The sequence below is a fragment of the Sceloporus undulatus genome, chromosome 2 (assembly GCF_019175285.1).
Source record: "Sceloporus undulatus isolate JIND9_A2432 ecotype Alabama chromosome 2, SceUnd_v1.1, whole genome shotgun sequence".
NCBI lineage: Eukaryota > Metazoa > Chordata > Lepidosauria > Squamata > Phrynosomatidae > Sceloporus > Sceloporus undulatus.
In genome coordinates, this window is record NC_056523.1 from 221,620,854 (window position 1) to 221,636,662 (window position 15,809).

Sequence of the window (15,809 nt, forward strand, 5' to 3'; positions counted from 1 at the left end):
GATTTGGCCCTGCATCTGTGGACGTTCATGAAGACAGGGGGACCACATATGGCTGTCATACAGCCCTAAATAGCCTTAGCAAACCACTTCTCTCTGTCTCTGCCTCATTTCCAATTGCTATAATATAATCATCTATGTTAAAAGGTGTATAAAACTTTAATGCATTCAGGACACACAGTATTAAACCAGTCATATTATTGTTGGGTTTAAGCCTCTGTATTAACAGCTATGCCTTACAAAATAAACCCAGCAGGCAAATGGAGAAAAATGATTTAGTCTTTCTTCTCTCTGCATGACTCATAACACTTTGTTCTCTCCAGGTGTAAAGGCATGGGAGAGAGTGTGAAAGTGTTCCTTTTTGCAAGATGGAAAATCCGTTTGGCAAAAGGGACACTTTTACCACCTCTCCCATGTTTTACAACTGGGAGAGAACAAAAGTGCTTCGCGTCATGCATAGAAGTGCTTCTCTCTGTCGCTGAAGTCGTTAATGAGATAAGACTCTTAACACATCTAAATAAATTGTTTAGTTCTGTTTTCCATGTCTTAGAGCTTATCACATTACAACAAAACCCAGCAGCAACAGAGAGAAGTGTTAATTTACAGTTTCCATGGATCCACTAGGTTTACTCTATTGATGAATAGACACTGCATTTAGGCCATCGAAACTAAACAGGTTTCCAAGCCCATGGGATCTGAAACTATTATTTCTCATGTGGCTTTTTGTGTGTGTCAGATGTACAGATGATAAATTCTTATTATAAAACTAAGAATCTCTAACTAAGGGCCCGGTACAGACCACCGGTTTGCAGCGGCCCGGTCAAAATTAGGGCTCCGGGATTGGTAGCAACCACAATGGTCACGAGCCTAGGCGTTGCGGCAGCACCATCATGGTGCGGCCCCATCACATGGGGGCAGCCATGATGACACAAGCGTGGGTGCAGCATCCGCACGTCATCACCACACTGTGTCACAAACATACAACAGTGTGCCAATGGCACACTCATGGCATCCATTGTGTGGCACCAGAAACCTGCTTTTATGGATTCTTTTGGTGCAGAGGGAATTCCCACGGTTTGGTTGGTGGGCTCCCTCAGGAGAAAAAGGGTGCCTCCACTCACCATTTTGGGGCAGTCTGTCGAGCCCCTATATGACACGGAAAAAGAAACAGATATTAAAGAGATCAATTTCAAACAGACACTCAAACTAAAAATTCACAATCCTCACTGAAAAAAAAACGGGATTGTCCTGTAAGTTAACCAACATGACGATTATTCCAGGAAGCTGCACGCCACCAGTCCATGTCTGTTTATCTGAAGGATTCAATGGTGTTCATGGTCTTCGTGGGCATAGTCAGAGGTCCTCTGTAGTCTGTTCAATAGCAGCAAATTATAGAAGGTTGCACATAAGACTCCATCAAATGTCAAGTAGTGTGGTCAAACTGCTTTGGTTTGAAACGGTGGGTCAAGTTGCTGTTTTTCCAGAATTTCAGGGAGGAGGTTAATATATACAACTTTGCCAGAGGTGACAATAAAGGATTCCACACCAGCCTTTCAACTAATCAGTACTTTACCATAAGATGGGAGGAGGAGAGCTGGAAAAGTAACTTGTATGAACTTTCCCGCAGTTTGACTGGAGGAGGAATAGGAACTACCTAGCGACTGGAGTCCTCTACTACAACGTATAGTATTATAGCTTTTAAAATAAAGCATTATAATAGAATTTCAATATATAATTTCCTCCTCAATTTCTCTTCTTCTATGTACTTGATAGAATAAATTATGTAAATTGTAAATAAATTGTAAATAAATTATTGGAACAAGAATTCTCGATATATATGCATGTAGGTGTACAACGTGATACCATAAAAATCAAACACAACATGCAAGTTTAATGCAAAATAATATGTAAATATTCCTCTCCTTCTAATAGTACATAGCTTCAGCTCCAATGGTGACCCTTTTGATTAAATTTCCAATATCTGTAACAGACCAACTTGGTTAATTGTTTGAGAAAAAATTTAATAATAAAATGCATGCGTCATCTACATGCAGCACGTCCATGACGGAAGCAGAAACTCTAGAAGCCTCAAACTCAGCACAAATAGTAGAGTTGTGCACCTTGAGGCTACTTGGCTTTAAAATGTATTAATTAATTTAACTAATTAAAATGTGTTAAAGCCAGCGTGGTGTATGTTTTGGGCATGGGAATTGACACTGGAAACCAGGGTTCAAATCCCTGCTTGGCTATGGGTACCTTAGCAAGTCACACACTCTCAGCCTTAGAGAGGGGCAAGGCAATCCCCCCTCGAACAAATCTTGCCAAGGAATGACCTAATGTCACACTGCAAGTGCAATCCACACTACAGAATAATCTGGTTTGAAATCTGGGAAATGTAGTTGTTGTGCTCGGGGCCCACAAACAAACTACATTCCCAGCCCTTTCATAGCTTGAGCCAGCAGGTAAAGGTAAAGAGTGTGAAACCAGATATTTCTGCATATGGATGTAGCCAACAATAGGCTTCAGTGCTATCTTAAAGCTATGCATCGCAGAGAGCCACTGGAATGAGATACCAAAATAAAAAGAGAAGCAGAGGAGAGAATAACAGAGGTTTAATGGTTTGTAACCAAGAGAAGTGGTACTCTGTCTCTTGCATAATAATGCTGGGCTGTGGAAGTTCAAGTAGAAAAGATCCAGGAACTGACCTCCCTTGAGAAGGACAGCTAGCAAAAGCTCCAGATAGTATTAGCCAAGATATTCTTTATGTATTATATCAAGTCTTTACTCTTTCTTAAGTATGTTTCAAAACTATTAAATTATAGATCTGGATGCTATGGAGAATGAATGATTGTAGCTTGACAGAGTCACACTGCCAAGAGGAGAGCCACGTACATTTTCCAGGGGCACTCTTTGTATTCTTATGCAAACAGCATGGGTTGCAGGCAGACAATTTGCAACAGGAAATTAGGCCCAATGTTGCACCGTAGCCAACATGCGCCCCCAGGGTCTTTGCAGCAAGAATCATCTAACACACACACACCGCTACCCTAAATACCTTTAGAATACTTTAAAATGCAATTTCAGGGGTCTCACATCCGATGACAGCAATGCCACACCACACCAGAGTGACAGAGGTCCTCTTCCCCGTCCTATTTAATTTATGTTGAGGGCCCAGGAGGATCCAAAATGGCTTTATTTTTGAGCCATAAAACAGTGATGGCCTGAGGGTTGGTGTCACCTGGTAACACCTCATAGTGTCACCCCCCTTCATTGCCCTCCTCCATTTCACCACCAGACAGAATCCTGAGTAATGTTGCACTAAGGTTAACTCGTAAAGCATAACTCTCATATACCACGGGATGTAATGCCATCGTTGTGAAATAAACCAAGCAAATTGAAAGTTAAAAACACCTTCAAATTACAATGCAAGGCAGAACCTAAAGGGGTGGTAGTGAGATTTGGTTAAAATATGGTTTTTAAAGAAAAAAAAGTAAAATAATTTAAAAATTTCCCAAAAGGCGTTTTTAAAAAATATATTTTGACATTTGAAATTTTACTTTTCAAAAATTCTGGGACCTCTCCTGTCTCCTGCCACTGAGTTCACCCACGCCCACCATCCTTAAAGCATTTTTAAAGATATTACAGATGAAGCCACAGCCCATTTCTACCAAAGGTAGGTATTTGAGAAGTGATGTCACATCCCCTTAGGGTGTCACCTCGGTACTCCTCTCATCTCTATTTCCCACAACACACACACACACCACACACACACACACACCCACCCCCCCCGTGATGATGGCCACATAAAATCTGTCCTTTGTCATCCCATGCCTCAGCAGGTAAGCACAGGTAAAACTCAACAGATTTATTAGTGCCGTGCGCAGCAAAGGCTTGTAGTTTTCACCGCAATAACTATGACCAAAATTTTAGCCTGCAACAATGCGTCCTAATGATTACAGGAAAACTGTTGAGCAACCAGAATTCCAGCATATAGAGGAGAAGGGAAGGTTGAAGGTGTGTGAGGAATGCAGCTGACCATGTTGGTGTTTTGTTTATTGTGTGTGTTTTCTGCTGGAGGTGTGGAAAGGAAAGGAGGATCTGGGTTGTTGAAAATCATGGGCTCGCTAAGGAGAGGGGGACAAAAATGTTGCATTTGGGTTGAGAAGAAGTGGAGGATGAGAGAGCAAATGGGAAAACTACAAATAAAAGTAATAATTTAAGGCAGATTCGAGGGAGTGAGATGGGGCGGTCCAACACCATCGGACCTGCCCTGAAGAGACAGAGCCCTCCCTCCACGCCAATGTCATCATCTAGCCTGGAGGGGTGAGGGGGTGGGTGGAGGGGCTAATTTTGTATTGCAACTTTTACTGTACAACCGCTATGATCATTGCGGAATAGCGGGTCTCTAAATAAAACATTATATTATTATTATTATATTATTCAGTCAAGGGTTTGTTACTCATAAATACAGTTTTAAGGATTTGTTTTGATCAGAGTTCTGTAAGTTATTGCAAGCCAACAAGGCATTTTAACAAAGATAAATTCATCAGAAGACTATGGTTGAGTACTAACAAAATCCAGTCACTTTCCCCTCATATTCCTAGGGTAGGGGCACAAGACCCCCGGAATATGGAAAACCACAATAACAAAACAACCACTCTGGTAATCTCTAATCCTCCAGTGAGACTCTGTGTTCAATGAACCGAGGAGCTACAAATGCCTAGTAGAGTATCTCCTAGAATCTCTAGGTCTTCAGTGCAACTTTTGGTTAAAATTGACCATGGAGTTGCATTGGAGGACTAGTATTCCTAGAGAGAACAATTAATCACATCCATGAATAATCAACGCACAATTCAAAGCCACAAATATGGAGGAGGAATGAGTGTAAATGTGAGATAGCTCTAAATAAACCATGTGAAATGAATTTATATTTCTATGAAATCTTAAGCTTTATTTTGAATGTCCTAACTTTGTTCTTGAATGTCCACGTTTTGTTGTCTTGTTCTCCTTTGGTGACTATGATATTGCTCATCCTGAGCGTGCGCGCGCGCGCCACACACCAACACACAACAGCCCAAATATGACTGGGAGTGACACAGAGTTGGTTCTGGTTGCCCCATGGATAAGTGCAATACACAGAGATTACAGATGAGACAAAACATGCTTCTCTCTCCTATCCCATTCTTATAGCGCAATAGCAAGAAGCATTCTTCATCTGCTGTCAACTTATCTCATCATCATCATCCCAAAAAGCACGATTGACCACGATAACAACGAAAGACTTTCAAACAAGGTTGTGAGATCCAGTCATGTCCCACTATGAGCAGTACGTCTGGCATTTTGCATTAATGGGAGTTTGATTATTAAGCAATGCGCTTCAGTGATGGGACACTAGCGTGCGCTTGAAAGCCTTTTGCAGGATCACTGTCAAGACAGGATAAGGACAGGGAGCGATCGGTCCTTATCCCGTTGTGTGTGATAATCTCAACAGTGTGGCCCTCTGTAGTAAAATAAATAAATCAGGTGGTATGCTCTTGTGGTCCCAGAAAGTTCTACTTCTAAAGCCAGGTCAACTGCAAGTTCCAAGTTGAAGATGCTTAATCTCCTGCAGAACCAGAACCAACCCTCCCCTTAACAGGGTGCAGTCAAAGCCCATTAAAACTACTCTATGGAGCGTCTGTGGTTGAGCATCCATGCAGGACTCCCAGAGCTGACCAGAGATCCCAAATGAAAGTCTTCCTCTGAACAAGGTGCTGGGACAAAGTGCCTGGGGGATGGTCTCTCATGCTGGGATGAACCCCTGGAACCAGACTATCAGCAAGACTGCTCTCTCGTGAGACCACTCATCCCAGATTGGACCTATGGTGATGGCAAGCAGTACAGAGGATGACGTGTTGGGGAGACGTGGCAACAGCAGGTGCCTCTGACCAAGTCAACAACATGCAGGCTCTCTGCAGCATTGGAATAACCACATACACACACATATCATTATCTCATGAGCACATTTCAACCTTCCTCTCTTTTCACACTGTGTGGAAGCAGGTTTTGTTGAGAGGAGAGGGAAAGGGAAAGGCAGGGTTTGGATGGAAGAACTGTGAGCCCCATTCCTTTTTATACTTCACATACAATTCCTGGGCTCACAATTCTTCCATTCCAAACATATACCTTTCCATAGGATCCAGTTGGTAGATCCGGATTCTAGTTTTAAAAAAGAAAAAACGATACAACATTTGACGGCAGACCTGAAAGTTTCCCATCAAGCTTTCCTAGTAGACGACCACATACAAAACAGGCAAAGTTTTTCCTCCGCAGCACTTCGTGTGGTGAACTGGACCTTTTAAAATCAAGTTTCCTAAATCAAATTAAGCTTATCGAAGCATTCTTCATGTTATTTTCCTAGTCATCTTTGTATTTGAAAAATCAAATGAAAAGCAAACATTACTTATCAGGAGCTCCGTACAGATGAGGAAACTCTTCAGTTTGGTAACTCAGTAGCGTTTGATCATTTTTCCTGGCGTGTTTAAATCGTGGTCCCCTTAGCCTCTTCGCTCATAGGCAACTTCTCTTCTCCTTCGTGTCAAAAGGTTGGCTTTAAATGTTCCACAGTCCCGTTATGAAATTTGTCCTCTTTTTCAAGACTTCCCCCGCCACCCTTTCCACAGTATTCTGAAATATTTTTTTCTATCCCAAAGGGTGATTTTTCCCTTTAAAATGCATTCCAGTTATCCAGTGTTGCATAGAGGTCTAAGTTGTTGGAACAACTTTGACGTGACATGACATTATTTATTTACGCAGACAGCCAGTACCAAAGCTAGCGAACCTAATAATGACCAAATCCATATAGACATGATACAGTCAGGCACACTTTGTAGACAGTGTTCAGTAACCCACTGGGAGACCTTGGGAAAGTGACACTCTTTCAGCCTCAGGGGAAGACAATGGCAAAACTGTCTTTGAACAAATCTTGCCAGAAAATCTCAGGATGAGGGTCGCATATAGTTGGAAATGACTTGAAGGCACACATAACAACAAATCACACAAACTGGACAATTGATGTAGGTCTGTCCAGTTCCTTATTCATTCCGGTTTTCAGGATGTCTCCTCTCTTTCCTTCCCCATTGCCATTTGTTGAGTTTAAATTAAAATAAAAAAAGCTTTATCTCCATTTGTTGAAATTTTTTAAAAGCTTTATCAGAGCATTGAGATAAAACATTATAATCCTGTGATGGAAAAGATCAACCCCACTCCTGCCACATACAAACTAGTACCTGGTGTTGAAATCAGAAGACGGGAAGAGTGTAGGATGTGGATGCAACTATCCTCTACTTAAATTCATGGTCAACTAATGGGAGGAAAGGGATATATTATCAGAACACAGGTTGTACAGGGTCCGTTTAGAGGAATTTTATTTGTAGTTAAGCCACATATTGCAAGGGCTGGCTACGTGAGCCCACCGAAATCGCCCCTCCCGAATGTAAACGGAGTAGACCAGGGATCCCATAAATGGAACTGAGGACGACTTCTAGAATTAATAACAATTTTTATAAGGGGAAAACACATACGATTCACAGCATACACACACACATACAAGGTTACAGGAAAAGCATAGGTTAGCATGGAATAGGATTTTTAGGCATACACTGGGGTGTACGTACCAGAATGTAGACTCCCTCAGGAATCCAAATGGAATTGATGCTGATGGCATGAGGCTCCAGCCATGGAATGACTGGCCAGGATCAGGAGCCAGGTCAGGGTTCAATGGGACATAGCTTACCCCTGAATCCAGACGCCCAGTGAACAAGCAAATCTGGGAAATTATAGGCAAATCTTGCTCGGCACAGGTGCTGATGGTGAGAACAAATGTGTTTAATTACTTCTTTACCCTGGATGTCCCTGTCTGATTGTCTTAGTGGTCCTAAGCTGCTCGACAGACCGGAAGGGGGCAAGGAGCCTCAAGGGAAGGCAAACATTTGCTCTTCCTGGTCCTCTTATGGCGACTTCCCCAGATATGATAATGTGATGATGCCCCTGGGGTGTGTGTACATGTCCTCACGCTGCTTGGGCAAGGGGACAGGCTATTAGAGTTATCTAGGTCATTAAGGGTTATCATTTATACCAAAATTTATATGGAGCAGCATGGATAACACAGGAGTAAAGAGGAGGTTCATGAAGACAGTTTGATGGTAGAATAACTGCGCGTTCTCATTTAACAAAGGCAGCGCGATGGCATTGCTTGGTGACCAAATTTCCACTGAAATAAGCAATTAATTAACTTTTATAGAATTCCTACAAAAACAAACGTGCCAGCAATTGAACAATAAACGATTATGGCATCAAACAAATACACTCTTAAGAAGCAAGCACATTTCCAAACTTTTGGGATGTAGCCACACGGAAGAATTAAAGCAGTTTGACACCTGTTTGATGCCATTACTTTATCCTACAGAATCCTGGAATTTGTAGTTTGTTGAGGTATTCAGCCTGGTCTGTCAGAGACTTCTGGTACCACCCCACAAAACTACAAATCACCAGGATTCTGTAGGATAAGTCATGGCAGTTAAAGCGGTATAAACCACTTTAATTCTGCAGTGTGACTACACCTTTTATTTTATTGTTTTTCTCTTATCTTTTTTTTATTTATCTTATTCTGGTGTTATTTTATCAGTGCAAATGGAACATTTTGGAACAGGCTGGATATTTGGTACATTTTAACTTGAATCATTGGGACTTACAAACGTTTTATATCTCAGCAAACAGGGTTGTTGTTGTTTTCAACTTGGATCTCTACCTTTATTAGGCCTTATGGTCACTTGCTGATTTTACTTTCAGCAGCACAAGTATTACTAAATATTTCATTGAAGACACTGATTTGGACAATAAAAAATGGGAAGCTGCTATTTACATGATCTGTGCATCCAGCAATCCTTTTGGCCTCCATGTGGACAATGATCAGGTACCGTCTGGACAGATGAAAATTGAAGTATATGATCCATGGAGTAGACACAATTAATTTGCTGATCATAAACGATCAACAAGGTAATTAAAAAAAAATGGGAACCATGGTAGATTTCCATGAACGCACGAAAGAGGACCGTATTACTTCTATACACATAAAATGTTTGATACGAGAGCAAGAAAAAATCATCTCCACTGTACACAGTGTTTTAAAATGTACTCTCAATAACGTTAAAAGCTGGTAAAAAACGTAGCCAAGAAGGAAAAGGAGATGTGAATTTAGAAATTATACATGATAAAGAACAATGTAATCTGGAAAGTAGCAAGGACTATATATAGAAAGTGACAATGATTATATGCTACTAACACCTCAAACGATAGAGCGTAGAGGAAGAGTTAAATATTACACTTGAACTGTACATGTATCAGATTCTTTTACACGAAACATGTATTTAATATGTCGAAACCTCATAAAAAATATTTTTTTTTAAAAAAGATGTTAGTGTAGTGCAGTAGTTTTGTTTGTACTCCTCCTCAAGCCAATGACAACGTGACCTGAATTCTCAGAAATGGATTTTTACTCTTTTCTGTGCAAAAGAAAAGAGCACCGGGCACATACTACAAATGGGTGACTCCTCAAAATAGACAAAGGGAACTATACCCCTCCAGCAACGGATACAGAAACAAAATTCAACGTCTGTATTGGCTCTGTATAATGAATTTTTGTCTTAAACCAATCACTATTTTATCCTTATCAGCCTAGATTACTTTGAGATGCAACTAGGAAGCCAAGAAGCACCTCCTACCTACCTAGTTTTCTAAGTTACCACAACGTCAAGCCTTGAAGCAAACCCAGCATCTGAACATTCCTGAACCTTCAGCGGCTAACTGAAGACTATTTAAACCTTTAGTTGATTTCAAAGGGCCCATCTTTTTTCAAGATGACCTGAATAGCTAGAAAGTTTGGGCCACAGCTAACAAAATGAACTTAACAGGGAGAATGTAAGGTTACTGCACTTAAACAGAAAATGAAATGCACGATATAGGATGGGGGACACCTGGTGAACGAGCCTACATGTGAAAGGGATCTGGGAGTCCAAGTAACCACAAGTTGAACATGAGTCCAGTGTTATGTGGTAGCTAAAAAGCCAATGCAATTTAGGCTGTCAATAAAGTTAGGGTCTAGATCAGAGAAAGTATGTGCCACTGTATTTTGTTGGTCAGGACCCACTGGAATATGGTCCAGTTCTGGGCACCACATTAAAAAGGATGCAGAGAAACTGGAGCATTCCAAGGAGAGCAACTAAAGTGAAGGGTCTGGAAACCAGCCCTATGAGAAAGATTTAGGGAGCTGGGGATGCTTAACCTGGAGGAGAGAGGTAGAGGTATATGATAGCCCTTTTAAATATTTGAAGGGATGTCATATTGAGGAGGGAGCAAGCTGTTTTCTGCTACTCCCGAGAACAGGACACGGAGCAAAGATGAAACTTCAGGAAAAACATTCTACCTCACATTAGGAGGAACTTCCTGACAGTGGACACACCCTTGGAGGCTAGTGAAGTCTCCTTCCTTGGCGGTTTTAAGCAGAAGCTGGATGGGGATGCTTTGAAGGAGAGTCCTGCATGGCGGGGTTGGACTGGACGCCTTGTGTGTTTCCAACCTCACGATTCTATGATTCTATTAGCAGCCTTTCAATGTTATTTTATTTTTCTTTTGATTGTGCTCTCTACAGTTGAGATGTCACCTGGATTGGAGGTGGTTTGTGATGTGGCTGATGATGTGTGAAATATCACCTCTCTTCATTACATCCCATACACCTGTTCTTACCTGTTCACTAATAGTTGCCCTTTCCCCAATTGTTGCTGTGTGCATTCTAGTCATTTCCAGCTTATGGTTGGTAATCTGGCAAGATTTTTTGGAGGAGATTTGCCATTGCTTTCCCCTGGGGTTAAGAGTGTGTCCTTGCCAAGTCACCCAAGTGGGTTCATCACTGAGCAGGGAATCGAACCCTGGTCTCCCAGAGTCATAGTTCAAGACATAATCTACGCCTTGGTCGCCGAGTCTAGGACTTTTCACACTGAAGAATGTATCACGTCTGGAAGGAGAGAAGAAAGGGCAGAATCCAAAATGCAGAAATTACATTGTAGCTTATCACATGCACAGAACGAACACAGCATCCATCCAAAGAAAGAAAAAGCAGTGTGAATGCGAAAGAACTCATCATATGAGTACTACCCATCGCTTCTTGATTTAGAATTAGTGTATTTGCAATGTGCAGGGAGTACAAGATCCATGCTGACAGTATCCCATGCGAGATGGAGATGCATTTCATAGTAATGTAAATGCGAATTGACTGCGAATTCGTAGTGGAAAAGGATTGATAAATTTTATATTTTTCAGAATTCAGCTATTCCTGGGTTGTGTGATGATTGCGTTTGGATTACTTCCATTTGCGTGTGATAATCGTTTGAAAATCTTTTGTGAAATGATGTGAAATACTTGGATGACCCTGGATGAACCTTTGGTTAACCTTCCACTTTTTCCTGTGTGATAAGTCCCTGTCCAAATACTCATACCACTATGCCACCCTGACTCTTACCTGTGTTTAACTGATATCTCTGTTCTGGTCTGCTTTTTTAAAAAAAAGAGGAATAATTTTTTTGCACATTCAAACACACCTTGAATTATAAACCAGACACCCTCCTAACAAGTCCAGGACTTTCTAATACACATTATTTGCTTATGAGACAAGTCTAATTACTGATTATTTTCTTCTTTTTACTTACTGAAAAAAGTGTCTTTTCCTCATTTTAAAATGAAGAGAAATAGGAGGAAATTAAGTCTTTCCCCAAGAGAACAGAACTGTCTGTGCAGTTAGAAAGAGACAGAAGTCTTAAAGGTATCACCAGCAATATAATAGCAGAAGGATCACTGCTGGCTACTCCCAAAATGTAATGATTTGTAAGTCTTACAAAAGAGGAAAAGGAAGGAAGAAACCCACTCCAGGGGTTAGATCATTTTCATGTGCAGAGTACGCACAAAACCTATGTTTTGGATTGATACTGATTTCGTTGTTGGTGCTTCAATTTGTTTCAATTGGTGACCCTAAAACAAGCCTATATGGGATTTTTCTTGGCAAGATTTGTTCAGAGGAGTTATCATTGCTTTCCGAGGTGTGTTTGCCAAGATCACTGTGGTTTCTGGCCAACAGGAATCAACCTGGTCTCCCGAGTTGTAGCCCAACATTCAAACCGCCATGCGGCTCTGATGATTTTCCTTGCTTTTTTTGACACTGTGGCAAATCACAAAATATCAAGCCTTGAGTTGTGGAAGATGTGTAAGTCTGGCGGATTGCCATAAGTCAGACTCCAAACCGGGACAATGTAGGACAAATGTAGGGCCACATTTTCAAATGTAGGACACGTTTTAAAAAGGGGCACATGAAAAAATTGAATTTTTAAAATGTAATATAAATGGTTCTAGGATGCTCAAATGGGACATGTTGCAGTATTCCTAGACAGAAGGCTGGAATGTACTTCTTTCTGGCCAAATACCCCCCAATTCTAAGAACATTCCCACTCCCAAGCAGAATAGCATTTGCAGACGCGGCGACCCTTTGCCACTGCAAACTCATTCCCACTCCACAGCAGGCATAGCATTGCAAGATCACAGCAGTCCCTTGGCCACTGCAAACACATTTCCCACTCCCAAGCAGACATAGCATTTGCAGATCCAGGCAGACCCTTGTGCCACTGCAAACTACGTTTCCACTCCCAAGCAGACTAGCATTTGCCGATCACAGGCAGACCTGTCCTGCAACTACATTTTCCCCCTTTGAATTCCCCCTCTCCTTTCCTTGCCCTCCAACCCCCCAAACCCCTCACCCCTCTTTTCCCAGGGTGTTCAACTAGGAGGGATTTTGGGACCGATCCAAAGCCTTTTTTCTTTTCTAATGGGGGGCAAAGCCTGAAACCCCTGGACCTGGAAAAAAGAGGAGGGGGCTTAGCGAGGGAAGAAGAGAAAAAGAAGTGAGGAGGGGAAGAACGGAAGAAAAGGGAGGAGTAGAGGAGGGGAAGAGGAGGAGAAGAAAAAAAACAATAAAGAAGAGAAGGGGGAAGCAGCTTGCCTGAGTGTAAATTCCTCCCTGCTTGATGTTGAGTATGCCCTAAGGAAGCAGAGGGCTGGCAAGAGGCAGGGCAGTGCAGCAGACCCCGCCCCTGCTGGTTTCAGTCGTCCTGCTGCTGCTCCAGACAAGCTGCCAGGCAGCATCTAAGAGGAGGCAGCAGCCCTGGGAGCTCAGAGTTGAGCAGCCACCGGGAATGGGGCGGGGTGGGGTGGGATGGGGCAACGCCCCCAGGGGGCGGGAAGTCCCGCCCACACCGTGAAATGGCAAACCTATTCTGGCCGCCTCATAGTTTTTTGGTTGTTTGGGCTATGTGGTCTTGTTCCAGCAGAGTTTCTTCTGACGTTTCGCCGCATCTGTGGTTGGCATTTCAGAGAGATGCCACCACAGAGTGGCGAAATGTCAGAAAGAAACTCTGCTAGAACATGGCACATAGCCCGAAAACCCACAAAAAACTGTGGGAGATGTCTTTGTCTGCACAGGGGGAATCAGCACCATCTAGGTGGAAGGGGTTTATTCTTATCTGTCTGTGAAAAGTCACTCCCAAGTCCAGATTAATCTAATAAGTGGTACCTCGGGATACGAAATACCCAGGTCGGTTACGAAATTTTCGGGATAGAAAAAATCCCAAGGGAATCATTGTTCCGGGTTTCGAATGTTTTTTTCGGGTTACGAAAAACTTTTGTGCTTTTTCGGCTTTTTCGCACGGACATCGCGGCTTTTTCCCATTCGCGCCTATGGCAATCGGCTTACGAATGTTTTCGGGTTACGAAAGCGGCCGCGGAACGAATTAATTTCGTAACCGAGGACCCACTGTACTCCAATACAAGCAATGGAAACTGCAATTGTGCAAAGACCCCCTGGGGAGAGATTTTCTAATTTCCCCCCCTTAAGCTGTTCTCTGCTCTGCAGGGGAAAGATGAAAAACAATGTAAAAAAGAGGAAGGTAAGAAACCCTTCCATACAACACTGTTTTTCCTAATTTTGTTTATTTTATTTTAAAATGTAAAATTTTACCTGCCTTTGTCTGACTGTTCAGAGCAGTTCTGAGATGTAATAAGCCCGCGGGCCGCTGATTTGAGCATGGATATGGATAGCTATCACACGAAGCTTCCTCCCAATGCTGTTGGGACACCTGAACAGGCAACAGTTTTTTCACATTACCATGCAATTGCAAATCGAGTAGTGCCTATGCCTTTTATACACTACCATTCAATTTACCATCAGTACACAAATTAAGTAAATAAGGCAGATTGCCTTGATTGGGAATGGGTTGTGTGTAGCGAAACCCCTTTAAATGCCTTATTCCTGCCCTAGATGAATGATTGCCTCGTCGCACTAAAAATCTTGTTTTCAATAGTATGTGTGGTGTGTTGTTGGTGAAGACCCTTTAAATTCCTTTCTTCTGCCAAGTAGATTGCCTCTTCAGCAGGCAGAAGTAGAAGTCTGCCTTCATGGAATTGGGGGGGGGGGGTTGCAATGAAATGCTTAATCCCTTCTCCTCTGAATTATCCTGGAAGCACATACTTCATTAGTTAACTGTGGGTTGAAAGTTTTCAGGGATTTTCCATTCGAAAAGCAGCAGCAGAAGTACAGATTGACTACAGATACCTATGTCTAGATACGATGTGGTGCAAAAAGATCACATGTTACGTTCAATCCTGTTCTATCCCACTATTTAGAACATGGATAATCTCCAACAACTCTGGAAACAAGGTTGAATCCCTCCTCTGCATGGAACCCATTGGGTGACCTGGGAAGTCACACTTTCTCAGCCTTTGTAAAGGCAAAAAACCCTCTAAAACTATCTTGGCAGGAAAGCCCAGTGACGGGTCGCCTTAGGGTTGCCATAAATGAGAAACAATTTAACAGATGCAACAACAACAACAAAAAATTTAAAGCAATGAAATAAATCATCCTGTGTAATTTAGGTCGGGGCTTGTCACACTATAAAAACATCTCACTCATTTCAAATTGCCGTGATCTGGACACAATTTTCGAATTCACCAAAAAGATTTATGCAAGGCTTGTATATTCTGTGATTTGTCACAAGTGCCAAAGTTTCTGAGGGCGCTAATCTATGGGGGGGGGGGGGAATCATCTGATTTTCTCCAGAATGCCTGGAAAATATAGGTAAGCAAATGTTTGGCAGACAGATTTACCTGGTGTGGTGCATGGCACTGGCAGAATGTAAGGGAACGCCACAATGAATTAGTCCCACCAGGATGTGACAATTCTTAAGGGACTCCAGAAATTTTAGCAATAAACAAGTAGTAATAACAAGTAAATTCTATAATGTTTATCAGTGCACTTAAGCAGTTTATATAAAGTGTAAGTAATTGTCCCCAACAATCTGGGTACTCATTTAGCAACTTCGGAGGATGCAAGCTGAGTAAGCTGAGCCCTGGGCTGGTATTGAACTCACAATTTTATGGGTGTGGTGAGTAACTGCATACAGGCATTTAACCACTGCACTACCAGGGCTCTCTAGGGGGTTACATACTGCCATTTTGACGGCCAGGACGTCCCAGTTTTAAAAAAGGGGCGTCTCTTCTAGACGCCCCTACTCCCGTACGGACTCTGTCGTAACCAATGCGGTGGCTGTTCCACACGGCCGCCGCGCATCTTGACATGAGGACTCTGTGCGTCCGCACGTCACGCAGCGCTTATTTGTGCGAGGCGCCATTGCACCTCGCAGCGTCATAATGCGACGCGAGAAGAAGCTCCATTTTGG